We start from the raw sequence: 18071 nt of genomic DNA on the forward strand, positions 1-18071 counted from the left end.
CCATCCTCAAGAAGTTATGCAGGACACAGGTAGCCTTCACACACACCTGAATTCCCCCAGGAGGCAGTCCCAGATGGCCCTGGTCACCCAACCGTGCAGTGCCCTACACAGTAACTGTAGGCAATCGCTTTGAAGGGATCTCCAGTAGCAAGGTATCCATAGGAATATGGAAGATAATGTAATTATTAGACTTCCATCACCAGGTCATTGTGGATTACTGTCATGACTTCCTTGTTCGGGCGGGGTTTGGTGGTCGACGTCACCGGTCTTCTAGCCATCGTGATCCATTTTTCATTTTCCATTTGTTTTGTCTTGTTTTCCCACACCCCTGGATTTTCATTCCCTCATTACGTGTTGTGTATTTAACCCTCTGTTCCCGCCATGTCTTTGTGTGGTATTGTTTGTTTGTAAGTGCTTGTGCACATGTTGACTGGTGCGCGTCGGGTTTTACCCAAGTTGTTATTTTCTTGATGCTGTTGGTTTTGGAATTAAACTGCTATTACCTTATTACCTAGTCCTGCTCTCCTGCATCTGACTTCCCTGCCACCAGTTACGCACCCCTTACAATTACTAAAGTATAATATCTCTTATAACAAATCAAGCTAACGTTGTATAGATAGATAGATAGATAGATGCATGTGTAACAAACACGCTGAGAGTCAGGAAGCAAGTACAGTTGGTGAGTTTAATAAAAATGAACAAGAATAATACAAAACAAGAGAAGCGTCTGGACAGGAAAACAGAACCAAAACTGCATGAAGACTGATCCTGTTTCCATTGATCATCCTTGAGATGTTCCTTCAACTTGATTGGACTCCACCTGTGGTAAATTCAATTGATTGAACATGATTTGGAAAGGCCTACACCTGTCTATATAAGGTCCCACAGTTGACAGTGCCTGTCAGAGCAAAAACCAAGCCATGAGGTCGAAAGAATTGTCCATAGAGTTCTGAGACAGGATTGTGTCGCGGCACATATCTGGGGAAGGGCACCAAATAATCTCTGCAGCATTGAAGGTCCCCAACAAAACAGTGGCCTCCATCATTCTTAAGTGGAAGAAGTTTGGATCTCCAGAGTTCCTCTGTGGAGATGGGAGAAGATTCCAGAAGGACAACCATCTCTGCAGTACTCCACCAATCAGGCCTTTATGGTAGAGTGGCCAGACGGAAGCCACTCCTAGGTAAAATGCACGACAGCCCGCTTGGAGTTTGCCTAAAGACTCTCAGACCATGAGAAACCAGATTGAACTATTTGGCCTGAATGCCAAGAATCACATCTGGAGGAAACCAATAGATAAATCCTGAGAAGCATGGTGGTGGCAGCATTATGCCGTGGGGATGTTTTTCAGCGGCAGGGACTGGGAGACTAGTCAGGATTGAGGGAAAGATGAATGGAGCAAAGTACAGAGAGATCCTTAATGAAAACCTGCTTCACAGCGCTCAGATCCTCAGACTGGGGCGAAGGCTCACCATCTAACAGGACAACGGCCCTAAGCACACAGCCAAGACAATGCAGGAGTGGCTTTGGGACAAGTTTCTGAATGTCCTTGAATGACGCATCCAGAACCCGGACTTAAACACGATCGAACATCTCTGGGTCAATACTGGGGCCCCTCCTGTTCAACCTGTACATTAATGATCTGCCTTCTGTCTGTACTGGGTCTGAAGTTCAAATGTACGCAGACGATACAGTGATATATGTGCATGCAAAGAGCAAACAACAAGCTGCACAATAAATCACTACTGTAATGGTCCAGGTTACAAAGTGGCTCAGTGACTCATGTTTGCATCTCAACGTGAAAAAAACTGCATGTTCTTCACAAAGAGGGCAACAGATGCTACTGAGCCAGATGTCTATGTGTCAGGGGAGAAGCTCCAGGTGGTATCTGATTTTAAGTACCTTGGCATCATACTTGATTCCAACCTCTCTTTTAAAAAGCATGTGAAAAATGTAATTCAAATAACCAAATTCAACCTAGCTAATTTCCGATTTATACGAAACTGTTTGACTACAGAGGTAGCAAAACTGTACTTCAAATCTATGATACTCCCCCACTTAACATACTGCTTGACTAGTTGGTCCCAAGCTTGCTGTACAACATTAAAACCTATTCAGTCTGTCTACAAACAGGCTCTCAAAGTGCTTGATAGGAAGCCCAATAGCCATCATCACTGTTACATCCTCAGAAAGCATGAGCTCCTGAGTTGGGAAAATCTTGTGCAATACACCGACGCATGTCTTGTATTCAAGATCCTAAATGGCCTGGCTCCCTCTCCACTCAGTATTTTTGTTAAACAGAAAACCCAAACATATGGCAGCAGATCCGCAAGGTCTGCCATGAGAGGTGACTGTATAGTTCCCCTAAGGAAAAGCACCTTTAGTAAATCTGCATTCTCTGTGAGAGCTTCCCATGTCTGAAATACACTGCCATCAGACACACTTTCGCAAAATGCATGAAGACATGGCTGAAGGTCAATCAGATTTGTGAACATAATCCCTTTTCCATGTTTTCTGTTGTCTGTAGCTTTTGAGGTGTGGAAACACTTTGTTGCTTTTATGAATTTTGTCTTGCTGCTTTTTGTTCTATGTTGCTCTGTCTGCATGCTACGTCTTGCTTGTCCTATGTTGCTCTGTCTGTATGCTATGTCTTGCTTGTCCTATGTTGCTCTGCGTGTGCTCACTGCTCAATGATTGTCTATATTGTAATTGTTTTTAATAACCTGCCCAGGGACTGCGGTTGAAAATTAGCTGGCTGGCTAAAACCGGCACTTTTACGGAAACGTTAATTAATGTGCACTGTCCCTGTAAAAATAAAATCAACTCAACTCTGGAGAGACCTGAAAATAGCTGTGCAGCGACCCTTCCCATCTAACCTGACAGAGCTTGAAAGGATCTACAGAGAAGAATGGGAGAAACTCCCTAAATACAGGTGTGCCAAGCTTGTAGCGTCATACCCAAGAAGACTTGAGGCTGTAATCCCTGTCAAGGGTGCTTCAACAAAGTATTTAGTAAAGGGTCTACTAACTTGTTTTTTATACATCTGCAAAAATTACTATTAACCTGTTTTTTCTTTGTCATTATGGGGTATTGTGTGTAGATTGATGAGGGGGAAAAAACACTTTAATCAATTTTAGAATAAGGTTGTAACATACAAAATGTGGAAAAAGTCAAGGGGTCAGAATACTTTGAGGTCACTGTAAATACCACTTGAAGCTTGATGATGAGTTGATCATTTGAATCAGCTGTGTAGTGCTAAGGCAGAAACGAAACATATGCACCCCTTTGAGTCCCCAGGACCAGGATTAAGAACCACTGCTCTTTATTGGGACCTCTTCATCTGCAGACAGGCTTTCACAGCCCTCTGAGGACAGAAAACAACACAATAAACAGACTTCATTATACTCAAATTAGATAGCACTGTCTATTACATTAATATTATCTCTGTCCTCACTTCAAGGAACTGGAACTACACAAACATACCTGCCCTATCCAAAATAGCCTCCTCTCCTACTCCCTTATTTGACAGTTGGAACTGCTATCCTTTCACGCTCCTCCATGGCTGTTAGCTGGTTACCAACAAATGCATTTGGAGTTTGTGTTTAGCTAGCTAATATGAAGTTAGGTAGCTGGTTATACTGAATTCACTTAGCTAGCTATACAGTATGTAAAGTTGGCTAGATAGCTAGCTAGCTACATTAGCAGCTCATTTGAGTTAGCCTATATACAGGTGGTACCGGTACAGAGTCAATACCCCATGGCATAGAGGTCCTGGATGGCAGGTAGCTTGGTCCCAGTGATGTACCGGGCCGAACGCAATACCCTCTGTAGTGCCTTGCGGTCGGAGGCCGAGCAGTTTCCATACCAGGCAGTGATGCAACCAGTCAGAATGCTCTCGATGGTGCAGCTGTAGAACCTTTTGAGAATCTGAAGACACATGCCAAATCCTTTTAGTTTCCTGAGGGGGAATAGGTTTTGTCGTGCCCTCTTCACGACTGTCTTGGTGTGCTTGGACCATGTTAGTTTGTTGGTGATGTGTTTTGGGTTCTGTTGTTTTGGGTGTGTGTTGTGGATGCTGCAATAAAGTCCGGTTTCCCCCATTATCCTCTGCTCTCTGCGCTTGACTCTGCACCCACCACTCCAGGCTGTGTGACACTTCCGGGTTAGAGTCCCGCTCCTTGAAAGCTGCAGCTCCATGGCTTCTGGTTCGGGCATGTACTCGAGGTCGACCGATTATGATTTTTCAACGCCGATATTGATTAATCGGACGATTTTTATAAATATATTTGTGATAATGACAATTACAACAATAGTGAATGAACACTATTTTATCTTAATATTATACATTAATAAAATCTATTTAGTCTCAGATAGATAATGAAACATGTTCAATTTGGTTTAAATAATGCAAACGCACAGTGTTGGAGAAGAAAGCAAATGTGCAATATGTGCCATATAAAAAAAACTAACGTTTAAGTTCTTGCTCAGAACATGAGAACAAAGCTGGTGATTGTAGTTATTTTTAGAATTATGACGCGTCGACTATTTCTCTCTATACCATTTGTATTTCATATACCTTTGACTATCGGATGTTCTTAGACACTTTAGTCTTGCCAGCCTAGTCTCGGGAGTTGATAGGCTTGAAGTCATAAACAGCGCTGTGCTTCAAGCATTGCTAAGAGCGGCTGGCAAAACACAGTAAAGTGCTGTTTGAATGAATGGTTATGAGCCTGCTGTTGCCTGCAACCGCTCAGTCAGACTGCTCTATCAAATCATAAACTTAATTATAATATAATAAACACAAAAATACGAGCCTTTGGTCATTAATACGGTCAAATCCGGAAACGATCATTTCGAAAACAAAACGTTTATTCTTTCAGTGAAATACGGAACCGTTCCGTATTTTATCGAACAGGTGCCAACCCTAAGTCTAAATATTGCTGTTACATTGCACAACCTTCAATGTTATGTCATAATTATGTAAAATTCTGGCAAATCAGTTTGCAACGAGACAGGCGACCCAAACTGTTGCATATACCCTGACTCTGCGTGCAATGAACGCAAGAGAAGTGACACAATTTCCCTAGTTAATATTGCCTGCTAACATTAATTACTTTTAACTAAATATGTAGGTTTAAAAAAATACACTTCTGTGTATTGATTTTTAAAAAGCATTCATGTTTATGGTTAGGTACATTTGTGAAACGATTGTGATTTTTCACAAATGCGCTTTTGTTAAATCATCACCCGTTTCGCGAAGTTGAATTAGGCTGTGATTCGATGATAAATTAACAGGCACCACATTGATTATATGCAACGCAGGACAAGCTAGTTAATCTAGTACTATCATCAACCATGTGTAGTTGTGATTATGTGAAGATTGATTGTTTTTTTGTAAGATAAGTTTAATGCTAGCTAGCAACTTACCTTGGCTTCTTGCAGCCACAAGGTTCAGCCTGCCACGCAGTTTCCTAGTGAATTGCAATGTTATCGGCGTCCAAAAAGGCCGCTTGCCGAAATTGTTATGAAAACTTGAAATCGGCTATACCGATTAATCGGTTATGCCGATTAATCGGTTGACCTCTAGTATGCATGTATGGTCACTGTGGGGACGACATCGTCGATGCACTTATTGATGAAGCCAATGACTGATGTGGTGTACTCCTCAATGCCATCGGAGGAATCCCAAAGCATATTTCAGTCTGTGCTAGCAAAACAGTCCTGTATTTTAGCATCTGCTTCATCTGACCACTTTTTTTAATTGATTGAGTCATTGGTGCTTCCTGATTTAATTTTTGCTTGTAGGCAGGAATCAGGAGGATATGGTCAGATTTAAATGGAGGGTGAGGGAGAGCTTTGTATGCGTCTCTGTGTGTGAAGTAAAGGTGGTTCAGAGGTGTTTTCCCTATGGTTGCACATTTAACATGCTGATAGAAATTTGGTAAGATGGATTTAAGTTTCCCTGCATTAAAGTCCCTGGCTACTTGGAGCGCCGCTTCAGGGTGAGCGTTTTCCTGTTTGCTTATGGCGGAATACAGCTCATTCGGTGCGGTCTTAGCGTCAGCATCAGTCTGTGGTGGTAGGTAGACAGCTATGAAAAATACAGATGAAAACTCTCTAGGTAGATAGTGTGGTCTACAGCTTATCATGAGATACTCTACCTCAGGCAAGCAATAGCTTGAGACTTCCTTAGATATCGTGCACCAGCTGTTATTTACAAAAATACAGTCTGCCGCCCCTTGTCTTACCAGACGCCGCTGTTCTATCCTGCCGATACGGCGTATAACCAGCCAGCTGTATGTTGATAATATCGTCGTTCAGCCACGACATTGCAATTTTGAATGTCCCATTGGTAGTTTAATCTTCCGCGTAGGTCATCAATTTTATTTTCCAAAGATTGCACGTTTGCTAGCAGAATGGAAGGAAGTGAGGGCTTATTCGATCGCCTACGAATTCTTAGAAGGCAGCCCGCCTGCCCTCTGGCCCCTTTTTCTCCGACCTTTTCTTCACGCAAATGACAGGGATCTGGGCCTGTTCCCGGGAAAGCAGTATATCATTCACGTCGGGCTCATCAGACTCAATAAAAGGACAAAAAGGATTCTGCCAGTCCATGATGAGTAGCCGCAGTTCTGATGTCCAGAATATATTTTCGGTCATAAGAGACGGTAGCAGCAACATTATGTACAAAATTTGTTACAAACAGCGCAAAGAAACAAAAAAAAATAAAAAATTGGTTAGGAATACGTAAAACGTCAGGCTTGTTCTCTGGCGCCATGCATGCATTTTAGCTGGAAGCTGTATGTCCCTAACATATCCTCCCACTGGACGGACCTGAATTTAAGTATGTTGATGCTTTTCTTGTCCAGGTCACCATTGCAAATGAGAATCAGCTCTCATTATCAATCAGTTCAATAACATCAACCAGCTCTCTAAAACTAAAAAACACCCATAACTAATCTCTCTTATAAGTGTTTGGCAGAGGAACAAGCCAGCCATCCACATAAATACATTTACACTTGATATCTTCCAACGAAAAAGCTTTTTTTTGTCTCGACCTCTCACCTTTCACGCAATTTTTTTAATGAGATGCCTAGATTGAGGTTGATGAACAAAATGTCAGCTTGAATTGCATATGGTTGAACTACAACAATGGGAATAGGTTGACATAAGCAGTTTGTTTGACAAATGCAATTCAATTCAGCAATTCAGCAATTCAAAATAAACGAACAGCAGTTGAGCACAACATCCATTTTTGAACACGACTGAGGTATCATCCCTTTTTTATGAAATTTTGTAGTTAGTTGTGTGATAAACAGTCTGCTCATAAATGAATCGGCCATATGACTCCACAGGCTGGGACAGATCCGGTAATTACTTAATCTACAGCAAGTTTTACAGAAGCTGTGAGGTTTCCAAGAGTTTTGAGAGAGACTGAGATTTTTTCTCCTTTCAGTCTCCTGTCTGCAAGCTTTGTAAGGAATATACCAAACTCTGACTCTGGGTGAAATCCTAAAACACTGAGACATTTTGGAATGTCTCGCCAAAGAAGGAAAAGCTGGCAAATTTGTTTTTTGTTCCATGGGAAAACACTGCGTCCCATGGAAAAGAGATTTCAAACTTCCATTGTTACCCTCAAATGTAAAAGATGACTTTCCCCAGAGATGCCCCCAGTTCAGTACACTATCATTAAGGTGGATTAGCTGATGACAATTGAAATAAACATTTTCTTGTCCATATAATTATTACATTATCTTGGCAGAGAGGACTAAAAAATGTGTGCTAATCTAAGGTCACGATGTGAAATAGATCCTTGAAGCAAAATATGCATGCTGAATGTAAATTGAAAAAATGAATGATGCCAGTCAGAACAGTGATTGAATAAAACAGAAGAAATGCACGACACTCCGATGCTTTCCAAAATGTTCTTATATGTAGTGATCGCGGTATTCTTGTGATTTCCGTTGGTGGCTTGAGATTTAGCAGTCGAGAGTCTAATTCTGTAATTTGTCGAACTATGTACAATGGATTCAAACAGTTGCACGTGTCCAACCAAAGAGACAGAAGTTGTTGAGTTACACAGAGGAGAACAGAATGCATGTAGTCAGGCACAAAACCAAACACAATGTTGAACAATGGAAGCAAACAGTGTCAGTGCAAGTAGCGTGAAATGTATTATCCTTAAATTGATTGTGTGATCTTTCAATTTGCAGTTGTTGACTGTAAGGTTCTTTCATATCCTCTGCCTTTGGGGACAACTTTACCGGGGTGCAAGCACCAGTCACAACCATATTCACAATTGAATTGCTTCCAGTAATGACGGATTGGCCAGGCAATTGCATCTAAGGAACAAATCAAGGAGAAGACCTTTGTCCTCTTCAAAATCCCACTGTTAGCTCTCCAAAGCATACAGTGCCTTGCGAAAGTATTCGGCCCCCTTGAACTTTGCAACCTTTTGCCACATTTCAGGCTTCAAACATAAAGATATAAAACTGTATTTTTTTGTGAAGAATCAACAACAAGTGGGACACAATCATGAAGTGGAACGACATTTATTGGATATTTCAAACTTTTTTAACAAATCAAAAACTGAAAAATTGGGCGTGCAAAATTATTCAGCCCCCTTAAGTTAATACTTTGTAGCGCCACCTTTTGCTGCGATTACAGCTGTAAGTCGCTTGGGGTATGTCTCTATCAGTTTTGCACATCGAGAGACTGAATTTTTTTCCCATTCCTCCTTGCAAAACAGCTCGAGCTCAGTGAGGTTGGATGGAGAGCATTTGTGAACAGCAGTTTTCAGTTCTTTCCACAGATTCTCGATTGGATTCAGGTCTGGACATTGACTTGGCCATTCTAACACCTGGATATGTTTATTTTTGAACCATTCCATTGTATATTTTGCTTTATGTTTTGGATCATTGTCTTGTTGGAAGACAAATCTCCGTCCCAGTCTCAGGTCTTTTGCAGACTCCATCAGGTTTTCTTCCAGAATGGTCCTGTATTTGGCTCCATCCATCTTCCCATCAATTTTAACCATCTTCCCTGTCCCTGCTGAAGAAAAGCAGGCCCAAACCATGATGCTGCCACCACCATGTTTGACAGTGGGGATGGTGTGTTCAGGGTGATGAGCTGTGTTGCTTTTACGCCAAACATAACGTTTTGCATTGTTGCCAAAAAGTTCCATTTTGGTTTCATCTGACCAGAGCACCTTCTTCCACATGTTTGGTGTGTCTCCCAGGTGGCTTGTGGCAAACTTTAAACAACACTTTTTATGGATATCTTTAAGAAATGGCTTTCTTCTTGCCACTCTTCCATAAAGGCCAGATTTGTGCAATATACGACTGATTGTTGTCCTATGGACAGAGTCTCCCACCTCAGCTGTAGATCTCTGCAGTTCATCCAGAGTGATCATGGGCCTCTTGGCTGCATCTCTGATCAGTCTTCTCCTTGTATGAGCTGAAAGTTTAGAGGGACGGCCAGGTCTTGGTAGATTTGCAGTGGTCTGATACTCCTTCCATTTCAATATTATCGCTTGCACAGTGCTCCTTGGGATGTTTAAAGCTTGGGAAATCTTTTTGTATCCAAATCCGGCGTTAAACTTCTTCACAACAGTATCTCGGACCTGCCTGGTGTGTTCCTTGTTCTTCATGATGCTCTCTGCGCTTTTAACGGACCTCTGAGACTATCACAGTGCAGGTGCATTTATACGGAGACTTGATTACACACAGGTGGATTGTATTTACCATCATTAGTCATTTAGGTCAACATTGGATCATTCAGAGATCCTCACTGAACTTCTGGAGAGAGTTTGCTGCACTGAAAGTAAAGGGGCTGAATAATTTTGCACACCCAATTTTTCAGTTTTTGATTTGTTAAAAAAGTTTGAAATATCCAATAAATGTCGTTCCACTTCATGATTGTGTCCCACTTGTTGTTGATTCTTCACAAAAAAAATACAGTTTTATATCGTTTGAAGCCTGAAATGTGGCAAAAGGTCGCAAAGTTCAAGGGGGCCGAATACTTTCGCAAGGCACTGTAGGTTTTGGGCTAAATCGCAACATTCGTCAATAAAGGTTTTTCTGGGCCAAACCAAAGTCCTGCAACCATCATGTAAGGCAGTTCATTTATGGTAAATTGAAGGGGCCAAACTGAGTAATTTGAGGAGTTAAAAATGGGTACGCCATCACAGTTCCAGGTTAATGTTAAATCATCAGCACATATCCTCTTCTCTTTCAGTAATGTCTGGTACATCTTTCCATCCATGACATCCTCGATTTCATATTCTTCTTTCTTCACTGATTTTCTTGAAAATATCTATTCCACAGCTCTCCAGTGTATCTCGCAGAAGGTCCCAAAGGTATTGACAAAAATAAACGTGTTGTTTCTCTGATGAAGGACGTTCTACAATGTGAGCAATTTGTGTCTTCGGGTTGCTTTCCTAAGTAATTTTGGCATTCATCACAAAATAAATGAGAGTCAGCTGTCAGCGCTGGAAAATTTGAAGAGATATTTTGATGTTGGAAACAAGTTGGGGACAAGCAAATTCAGCAAGGCAAGTAGGTCTACCAGGGCAGTTCCAGTCAGGTGATGACGCAGAACAAAGAGCATTATTGCCATAAGGCATTGCCCCTTTGTCATTGATGCCCCAGGGTAAATCCTTTCTTTTTTCTGAAACGAGTTAGATGCAAGGTATATTTAGACATTTGTTTAAGCCAGAAGGAAACATATAATAAATATGCAAAGGTAGAACAGATTGCTAAGGCCTGAGAGTTGTCTGTGTTAGTGCACCTGGCACTAACCATCTCAGGGGCATCATCACTGTCTAAATCATCAGAGCCAGGTAGATTGGGGTGTGTCAGGGGGTTCTAAATTAGGAATACGTGGAGAAAACCCAACACAAAACATTATCTAACTAAAATATTTGACAGAATACATAACACTGTCTTCACAAGGGTGAGGCTAAGAAACTGAATGTCTGCGTGTGTGTACTAGAGGGCAACCGATTAATCGGCATGGCCGATTCATTAGGGCCGATTTCAAGTTTTCATAACAATCAGTAATCAGCCTTTTTGGATGCCGATTATGGCCAATTACATTGCATTCCATGAGGAATCTGCGTGGCAGGCTGACCACCTGTTATGCGAGTGCAGCAAGGAGCCAAGGTAAGTTGCTAGCTAGCATTAAACGTATCTTATAAAAAACAATCAATCACAAGTTAACTACACATGGTTCATGATACTACTAGGTTAATTAGCTTGTCCTGCGTTGTATATAATCAATGCGGTGACTGTTAATTTATCATCGAATCACAGCCTACTTCATCAAACGGGTGATGATTTAACAAAAGCACAATCGTTGCACGAATGTACCTAACCATAAACATCAACGCCTTTCTTAAAATCAATACACAGAAGTATATATTTTTAAACCTGCATATTTAGTTAAAATAAATTCATGTTAGCAGGCAATATTAACTAGGGAAATTGTGTAACTTCTCTTGCGTTCATTGCACGCAGAGTCAGGGTATATGCAAGAGTTTGGGCCGCCTGGCTCACTGCGAACTAATTTGCCAGAATTTTACATAATTATGACATAACACTGAAGGTTGTGCAATTGTAACGGATGTGAAACGGCTAGCTTAGTTAGCGGTGGTGCACGCTAAAAAGCGTTTCAATCGGTGACGTCACTTGCTCTGAGACCTTGAAGTAGGGGTTCCCCTTGCTCTGCAAGGGCCGCGGCTTTTGTGGAGCGATGGTTAACGATGCTTCGTGGGTGACTGTTGTTGATGTGTGCAGAGGGTCCCTGGTTCGCGCCCGGGTATGGGCGAGGGGACGGTCTAAAGTTATACTGTTACATTGGTGCCGTGACATGGATCACTGGTTGCTGCGGAAAAGGAGGAGGTCAAAAGGGGGGTGAGTGTAACGGATGTGAAACGCTAGCTTAGTTGGCGGTGGTGCACGCTAAATAGCGTTTCAATCGGTGACGTCACTTGCTCTGAGACCTTGAAGTAGTGGTTCCCCTTGCTCTGCAAGGGCCGCGGCTTTTGTGGAGCGATGGGTAATGATGCTTCGTGGGTGTCAATTGTTGATGTGTGCAGAGGGTCCTTGGCTCGCGCCCGGGTATGGGTGAGGGGACGGTCTAAAGTTATACTGTTACACAATGTAACAGCAATATTTAGACTTAGGGTTGCCACCAGTTTCAATAAAATACGGAACGGTTCCGTATTTCACTGAAAGAATAAACGTTTTGTTTTTGAAAAAAATAGTTTCCGGATTTGACCATATTAATGACCAAAATCTCATATTTCTGTGTTTATTATATTATAAGTTTATGATTGATATTTGATAGAGCAGTCTGACTGAGCGGTGGTAGGCGGCAGCAGGCTCGTAAGCATTCAATAAAAATTCACTCCATTTGCCAGCAGCTCTTAGCAATGCTGGAAGCACAGGGCTGTTTATGACTTCAAGCCTATCAACTCCTGAGATTAGGCTGGCAATACTAAAGTGCCTATTAGAACGTATAGTATAGTTACCACTAGGGCTGGAGGATAGGACTACATCCATCATCAATGGTGACCACGTGACAATGTCAAAAACAATGTTTTGTTAAATTTGTAGTATTTCTTGATAAATTCTTTATTCTGAAACATTTTACAATCACGGATAATGATGTTAATAATCTATTCCTTTTTGTGTTCTGCAAAGTCCTAATATCAGTAACAATAATGATTTTGTCCTAATACTTGGCACACCCCTATTAAAGACATACTGGGGTTGATTACGCAACAAGACAATAGTTTTTTTAGAACAGGTGCACACAAACTGGAAGTCAGAGCAAATCCTAATATTAAAATACTGTATTGATTTCAGATATCATTTTTTTAAATATTCTAATGTCATGCAAAAAACTGTGTTTCTGTCCATCACAAAGGAAAGTTTGAATACATTGTTGATAACTACTACAGTACTGTGCAAATAGCACATTTTGACCACAGCTTCTAAAAGGTCCAAAATCATGTGTAACTGGCTTATGTATTTTATTAAAGTTATTGTTTTCTGATGTTTTACATGTCGAACTGGCAGAGGGTGTTAACTTCAAGCGAACATTATCACTTGACTGAGCAAAGAACCATCAAAGTGCATTTCTTAGCTCATGACAGCTCTGTTTCCCAGAGGTGATGGCAGTCTCTTCGTTGACAGGCATTTGCAGTAAGTTGCTTAGTCATTTTTTAGTATAAATAATGTACAATAACATGTAAAATTATGAATTAAGATGTTTACTTCAAAATACAGCAGAACTGCTAGTACTGTAAATGGCCAAAAAGGGGTTTTGTAGTTTATTGTATTATTTATTTATTACAAGAGTGTGAATGTGTGTGAGTAACCTGATCTCAGGTCTATTAATTTGTGCCAAGACTGTTGATTAATTTGGGCTTAGGCAGGCTATTCTGTACTCAAAGCAAATATGTTTAAACCCTCTTTTATTTTTCTCCACATCCTTTTTAAATTAGGCGAAACCAGATGGAGGAGAAGGATGTCTTAAAAATAATTTAATCGAAGCTTGAATCGAAATTGCTTAAGTCCATGATTTAGGTTTAAAACTGCTTTTTTTGTTTTACTCAAAGGGAGTAAATTGGAGGCTAAGGCCTAACTTTTTGATTTGTTAACTCAGTGTAGTATTAAAATGGATAATTTTTCAAATATGATGTCCTCATATCTGTCAACTTCTTAATGTACACTGAACAAAAACATTTCAAATCTACTATAGTTATTGCTGTAGTATCACTAAGATTGCTATAATATTACCATAAGATATACCATTAGTATATGGTTTTAAATTAAATTAAATTACAGTTTATATTTTTTCCCTCCGGACGCTTTATCTGGACATGGTTCATCAGGACCTCCATCAGCCGAAGCTAAGTAGTAACATTAACATGATGCTTTATCTGGACATGGTTCATCAGGACCTCCAACAGCCGAAGCTAAGTGGTAATATTAACATGATGCTTTATCTGGACATGGTTCATCAGGACCTCCACCAGCCGAAGCTAAGTGGTAATATTAACATGATGCTTTATCTGGACATGGTTCATCAGGACCTCCAACAGCCGAAGCTAAGTGGTAATATTAACATGATGCTTTATCTGGACATGGTTCATCAGGACCTCCAACAGCCGAAGCTAAGTGGTAATATTAACATGATGCTTTATCTGGACATGGTTCATCAGGACCTCCAACAGCCGAAGCTAAGTGGTAATATTAACATGATGCTTTATCTGGACATGGTTCATCAGGACCTCCAACAGCCGAAGCTAAGTAGTAACATTAACATGATGCCTTTCTTATTGCAGTCACTGTACTCCTAATATACAGGAGAACGATCGCCTTACGGCGAAGATAGCTGTGCTACAAGCCCAGCTTCAGACGCAATCGTTAGGCAAGGGTAATTTAAGTGTAGGAAAGGATGAAACAGCGTCTGTGCCACCAGTAAGTACAGACAGTAGTATAAATTCCCTCGCACAGTCCCCGCAGCCGGACAACTTTCTCACGGTTTCTGGAAGGAAATGCTGTAGGAATGCTCAACCGGTGTCGCTCATTCAGCCGACAGAAACTTTCAACCGGTTTTCACCATTAAGCAGCGAGTCGGAGTCAGAGGCCGAGCCTTCTCGTCTCTACTCCTCCCGTTACCGGGTCTGAGACGCCGAAGCTTCCCACCATTAGCTCTGACAAATTGAAAACTCTAGTCATTGGCGACTCCATTACCCGCAGTATTAGACTTAAAACGAATCATCCAGCGATCATACACTGTTTACCAGAGGGCAGGGCTACCAACGTTAAGGCTAATCTGAAGATGGTGCTGGCTAAAGCTAAAACTGGCGAGTGTAGAGAGTATAGAAATATTGTTATCCACGTCGGCACCAACGATGTTAGGATGAAACAGTCAGAGATCACCAAGCGCAACATAGCTTCTGCGTGTAAATCAGCTAGAAAGATGTGTCGGCATCGAGTAATTGTCTCTGGCCCCCTCCCAGTTAGGGGGAGTGATGAGCTCTACAGCAGAGTCTCACAACTCTGGCCCCCTCCCAAAAGATAGAATTTGTAGATAATTGGCCCTCTTTCTGGGACTCACCCAGAAACAGGACCAAGCCTGACCTGCTGAGGAGTGACGGACTCCATCCTAGCTGGAGGTGTGCTCTCATCTTATCTACCAACATAGACAGGGCTCTAACTCCTCTAGCTCCACAATGAAATAGAGTGCATGCCAGGCAGCAGGCTGTTAGCCAGCCTGCCAGCATAATGGAGTCTGCCACTAGCACAGTCAGTGTAGTCAGCTCAGCTATCACCATTGAGACCGTGTCTGTGCCTCGACCTAGGTTGGGCAAAACTAAACATGGCGGTGTTCGCCTTAGCAATCTCACTAGGATAAAGACCTCCTCCATTCCTGTCATTATTGAAAGAGATCATACCTAACATCTCAAAATAGGGCTACTTAATGTTAGATCCCTTACTTCAAAGGCAATTATAGTCAATGAACTAATCACTGATCATAATCTTGATGTGATTGGCCTGACTGAAACATGGCTTAAGCCTGATGAATTTACTGTGTTAAATGAGGCCTCACCTCCTGGCATCCCGCAAAGGCGGAGGTGTTGCTAACATTTACGATAGCAAATTTAAATTTACAAAAAAAAATGCAGTTTTCGTCTTTTGAGCTTCTAGTCATGAAATCTATGCAGCCTACTCAATCACTTTTTATAGCTACTGTTTACAGGCCTCCTGGGCCATACAGCGTTCCTCATTGAGTTCCCTGAATTCCTATCGGACCTTGTAGTCATAGCAGATAATATTCTAATTTTTGGTGACTTTAATATTCACATGGAAAAGTCCACAGACCCACTCCAAAAGGCTTTCGGAGCCATCATCGACTCAGTGGGTTTTGTCCAACATGTCTCTGGACCCACTCACTGTCACAGTCATACTCTGGACCTAGTTTTGTCCCATGGAATAAATGTTGTGGATCTTAATGTTTTTCCTCATAATCCTGGACTATCGGACCACCATTTTATTACATTTGCAATTGCAACAAATAATCTGCTCAGACCCCAACCAAAAGTCGTGCTATAAATTCACAGACAACACAAATATTCCTTGATGTCCTTCCAGATTCCCTCTGTCTACCCAAGGACGCCAGAGGACAAAAATCAGTTAACCACCTAACTGAGGAACTCAATTTAACCTTGCGCAATACCCTAGATGCAGTTGCACCCCTAAAAACATTTCTCATAAGAAACTAGCTCCCTGGTACACAGAAAATACCAGAGCTCTGAAGCAAGCTTCCAGAAAATTGGAACGGAAATGGCGCCACACCAAACTGGAAGCCTTCCGACTAGCTTGGAAAGACAGTACCGTGCAGTACCGAAGAGCCCTTACTGCTGCTCGATTTTTCTAACTTAATTGAGGAAAATAAGAACAATCCGAAATTCCTTTTTGATACTGTCGCAAAGCTAACTAAAAAGCAGCATTCCCCAAGAGAGGATGGCTTTCACTTTAGCAGTGATAAATTCATGAACTTCTTTGAGGAAAAGATCATGATTATTAGAAAGCAAATTACGGACAAATTATGGAAATCTGCGTATTCCTTCAAAGCTCAGTTGTCCTGAGTCTGCACAACTCTGCCAGGAGTTTTTCCTAGCCACCGTGCTTCTACATCTGCATTGCTTGCTGTTTGGGGTTTTAGGCTGGGTTTCTGTACAGCACTTTGAGATATCAGCTGATGTACGAAGGGCTATATAAATACATTTGATTTGATATATCTTTGTATGTTGGTATAGTAGTGTATAGTGTTAGTTATTGCTACAGTATCACTATAAGATGTTATAGCATTCCTTTAAGATTACTGTAGTTATTCTATAGTATGTCTGAATTTACCATAAGAATACTATAGAATGTGAAAGGTTTCTGTAATTTTTCTATAAAATTCTTCTATAGTTATCTTACAGGATCACTATAATATTGCTAGTTATTGCTATATTATTACTATAAGATGTTATAGTATTCCTTTAAGGTTACTGTAGTTATTCTATAGTATGTCTGAATTTACCACAAGAATACTATGATTTTTTTGTGATATTTATATAATACTCTTTTTTATAGTAATCCTAATAGTGCTTTTTGTAAGGGGTGCTCCAAATCGTTTTGAAATCGGAGCTGAAGCTCTATCATTTTCCTGTCTTGCCACAGCACTGAACCGCGACACATTAAAGCATATGATTGGTCTAGTTATGTAAGGGATCAAGGGGATTTGATGTTTTGAAGAAACACCCCTCAAAATTAGTGGAGTTGAATGGAGCGAGGACGTTCTCTGCGGAGTTTAGAAAACTAAAAAGATTAGCATGGTAGCGCTGTTTCATGTACAATGTTGTCAACAAAAGTAGGTTGCTGTTACTTCAGTCCATATTGCTGAATGCAGCCTTTTGACAGCATGTACTAAAATCAATTTAATCCACTTGCATTAGTCCCTTCGTTTGGTGATTGGCATTTAGGCTGTGACAACAAGGCAGCAGATAGACCTACGTTTTAGCAGGGAAGTTTGGTACGGTGGCCTGATTTGTAACTATGAAATCAATTTGTCAAACAGATAATGAACCGAAAAGTGTACGTTTGATTCTAAAAGGACAATTAATGTAACAATGATTTGGTTAGTGTGTAGGGGCAGATTTATATAATTAATTCAATTTCATTAACTATTTACTTTATTTATTCTGATCAGTGGAACAATTATCATTCTTAACAATGGGCTAAAATATAGGGTAGTTACTGTTCTTGTCAGCAAGATCACTACGGTTATTCCACTTTGTGTCCTTAACTTGAAAGCAGTCTATAGACAAGTAGACTGCAATCTATTATTTGGTTACCCAATGCCAACAACCATTATTATTATTATTATTATTATTATTATTATCATCATCATCTCCTGTGCAGAGACTTGGCGTAGTGGTAACATGTCGCATGCAACTTCCCACCTGAGAACAGGGAACAATCCCTGCTTTCAACCTTCCCACCTGAGAACAGGGA

Source organism: Oncorhynchus clarkii, chromosome 6 (assembly GCF_045791955.1).
Source record: "Oncorhynchus clarkii lewisi isolate Uvic-CL-2024 chromosome 6, UVic_Ocla_1.0, whole genome shotgun sequence".
Lineage (NCBI taxonomy): Eukaryota > Metazoa > Chordata > Actinopteri > Salmoniformes > Salmonidae > Oncorhynchus > Oncorhynchus clarkii.